This window comes from Acipenser ruthenus, chromosome 9 (assembly GCF_902713425.1).
Source record: "Acipenser ruthenus chromosome 9, fAciRut3.2 maternal haplotype, whole genome shotgun sequence".
Lineage (NCBI taxonomy): Eukaryota > Metazoa > Chordata > Actinopteri > Acipenseriformes > Acipenseridae > Acipenser > Acipenser ruthenus.
Genome location: NC_081197.1, coordinates 18,629,505 through 18,633,239, shown reverse-complemented (window position 1 = coordinate 18,633,239; position 3,735 = coordinate 18,629,505). Strand labels below are relative to the sequence as shown.

Here is a 3,735-nt window from a genome sequence, read left to right as displayed (position 1 = left end):
ATATATATATATATATATACACACACACACACACAGTGGAACTCTGTTTATCCACACAGTATATTACAAAGACCGAAGAATGTTTTAAAATTTAGTTTACTTTGACAGTGATACACCTAGAAAAATCTTTTCAAAATGTGATACACCTCCAACCCCATTTCCCTAGCTTTTTCTGTTACCAAAAAAAAAAAAAAAATAGAAATAAAAAATAAATATACTGCAAAAAAATAAAAATACTACAAAGCTACAAGATCATAAGACATTTTATGACAGGAATAAGCTATTCAGCCACATCAGAGCTCACAATTTTCCTGTAAACTAAGTTGTGTGGCTAGCAGCTAGAAATACCACAAGGTATTATCGCTCATTTATTCCACACATTAATATTAAATTATGGTAGCTACGTGTTGCTAGTTCTCTGGGATTTCAAACAAAAAATACAATTCTATTAATTTTTTTAAACTTTAAAACTAAATAAACAAGCCTGCTGTGTCATTTAAACTTGTCTTACATTTCAACAAAATACGTACCAACAGAAGAGGGTGTTTTTTGTAACAGCTTTTTTTTAACAATTCATTGCTGCAAGTCGTTCTTTTGAACCTTGACAAAGTCCATCATAGCCTTTTGTTTCAGTGAGGCTTCACTAAGTAACTGCCTCAGGAGAACACATTTTACAGAATCCTCATGCTGTTTATTTTTCTATGCCAAAAAAACTTTAATAACTGCGCTATGGACTTCAAAAACATTACTTTCTTGACTGATTCATAAAACAAATATGGACAGCACACCTCAGCTCATAGTGGGAAACAAAAGGCCCAGAGGGAAAAACTATAGTTACCTCTAGGCTTCTATCATTATAGTCCCCTGTTAGTAACTATAGTTCTTCCCTCGAGGGCCACAGTTTCCCACTATTAGCCTCCTCCCCAGTCCATATTTACTATATATATATATATATATATATATATATATATATATATATAATTTATTTCTTAGCAGACTCCCTTATCCAGGGCGACTTAGAATTGTTACAAGTTATCATAGTACAAAGTATCACATTATAAAATATCACATTACAGAATATCCTAATACAGATAAGAGCAGATATGAAAGTACAATACAATAATCAATTCAAGTAAGAGCAAAATAAAGCATACAGTAACTTAAGTAAGAATAAATTCGACTAAGTGCAGTTAAACCTTATAGTAACTATTTGCTTATTTGAGTAAAGTCCAGTAAGAACACATAGTAAGTATGATAAATGGATGAGAATGATTTCAAATAAGAGCAATTACAGAAAACGTGAGTACAGATACCTATGAGTAAAATCATATACAAGATATAGTATGCAGATGCTGTCGTAACAGGTGTGTCTTGAGGTCAGGGACTGAGCAGTCCTGATATCCATGGATAGGTCGTTCCAACACTGAGGGGCAAGGGTGGAGAAGGAGTGGACTCTGGAGACGGGGGAGCGGAGGGTGGGTACATCTAGTCTGCCGGAGGTGGAGGAGCAGAGGGGGCGAGAGGATGTGTAGGGAGAAATAATAGTTTGGAGAGAGGAGGGAGTGAATGGTCAAGACAGCGAGTACAAGAGTTTTGAATTGGATGCCGGCCAGGAGGGAGTTGCAGTAGTCAAGGCAGGACAGTACCAGGGCCTGTGTGGAGTAACCAGTGATATATGATTATTATTTATGTATTTTTATCAGTGCTCCAGCAACTCGAAGCCTGGAGTATTTAATGCTCATGGATTTACCACTTACGTAGCAACAGCTTCCAAGAATATTACTGTTTGGTACACTTGATAGTTTGATATGTTCGCAATTGAACCAAGTACATTTCTCTTTCACACTGAAGCAAAAATAAGTGAACCGTACTGAGTACAGAGGCAACTGTACCGAGACCACCTCCCTCAGGTGGTTTCAGTATGGTTTGTTATAATCGTGCCTGGGAAAGTTTGGAGCTTTCACACTGAATGCCAAATGTACTCAGTTATGGAATTCCAGGGGAAACCTACACAGTGTGAAAGGGCCCTTAACTTGTCTTAAATGAGGTAGTTTAAGAGTATTGGTAATTGTTGGTAAAACCAATCCTATGTGTTACAGACCATATGGTTTAAAATGTGTTTATGATATAAAACATGTTTCCTCACCTGTGTACTATTAATAAAACTGATAGAAACCTATCTGCTCCATGTGTGCAGTCTTTCAACCAACATAGATGTTTGTAACGAGTTTAAGATCTACTCTTTATAGATAACTAAACAGGATGGTTTAAATCATGAATACATCGTTAAAGGTTAAGTAAAAAAAAAAAAAGTTTGCTTTGTAGTTTTTTTGCAGTTTCAAATTAAACTGAGGAAGGAAGCTATTTTTTGTGCTCTTTGTTATTTGAGAGGCACGCGTATTCAAGTCCGTTTTCATCCTTTCAGATCTCAAAAGATGTTTTTGTCTGTTGGCAGACACACTCGCGCCCATGTCATGCCAGGTTAAGCTGAAGATCAAACCAGACTGTGGTGTCCAGTGAAAGTGCTTCAGATTCCTACAGGCGCTTCAAATCCAGGTCGGTAATACGGGGGTGAGTGGCAGGAAGACATCGTTCCTGGAACAGAGATTTTAAAACTTTGACTGTTTTAGACAAAAAGGAAAGGAAAAAGAGCTTTCTGTTACAATGCTCCCAGATTGTGGAATAAACTGCAGTCTGATATTAGAGATACTGAGTCACTTAGTATTTTTAAATAAAGATTAAAAACAAATTTTTTTAAACTAGCATTTCGTACCAATTCTTTGTACCAGTTGTTGTATCTTCTCTTTATTTTTCTACTAATATTGACTTACTGCTACTTAAAAAAAAAAAAATACTGTGAAAGTTGGTGCTGTACCAGTTCTCTGGAGTCTCCAGAGTGTAACAGAGGACAGGGACTTCTTCAGGCTAGACTAGTTCTTTTGGTGAAGTTGAACAGATGCCTAAGGATAGGCTCACGGTCAGATGAGTAGACACAGGGAGACAGGTACTTCCAGAACGTGTGGGTTTATTCAGAACGTGCATCAAGTAAACAATCCGTGTTGATAATCACCAATGAGGAGATAATATTATCCGTGTTATACTAGTATCTGTGTTATACTAGTATCTGGGTAATGCTAGTATCTGTGGTCTGTAATAAACAAGAAACAACGATTTCTGTAAACCCTGCTTGTTCCAATAAACAAGGAATTAAGTAAACTAAGGAAACGTTGCGATTGGCAGAGTGAATATGCATGAGCTTACTATGCTATGTTTACAATCATTAAACTTAAATCTTACGTATAAGTACTGATATCAACTTAAACAGAAATGATGGTGAAATACTTATAATTAAGAATATTACTTACATTTCGGCACTGACGCACAGATAGATGGATTATTCGTGTAAGAAAAGGCTTGCTTACTCTCAGCCGTCTATGACAATACAAAAAAAACGATTATCTAAGCTGACTCATAAGGAAACTGTCTCACTAAGATGACGTGTATAAAGAGAACAATATAACATCCATGAACACTAGAGAGCAGCATTTAGCCGTAAATCAAAGACTTTCTAACACCAAGTATAAACAAAATGGCTACCAGTCATTTTGGGTAGTGGTTTTATAGCAAAGAAATAAAATGGCGTTGCTGTCTAAGCAATCAGAGTTAGTTATTTTTCCAAGCCGTTTTATAACACATACTTCTAACCTTTTGCACTATAGAGGTTATTTAGGATTT

At 36.1% G+C, this 3,735-nt stretch overlaps 1 long non-coding RNA gene across 1 annotated transcript; it reads right to left on the bottom strand.

Annotated features, from left to right (window-relative positions):
• Positions 1–998: 998 nt before the first annotated feature.
• On the bottom strand, positions 999–3,467 carry LOC131737986 (uncharacterized). Its single transcript, XR_009329551.1, has 3 exons — positions 3,366–3,467; positions 2,876–3,148; positions 999–2,595 (listed from the first exon to the last, which is right to left on the bottom strand). It is a non-coding gene; the product is annotated as an uncharacterized LOC131737986 (long non-coding RNA).
• Positions 3,468–3,735: the final 268 nt, after the last annotated feature.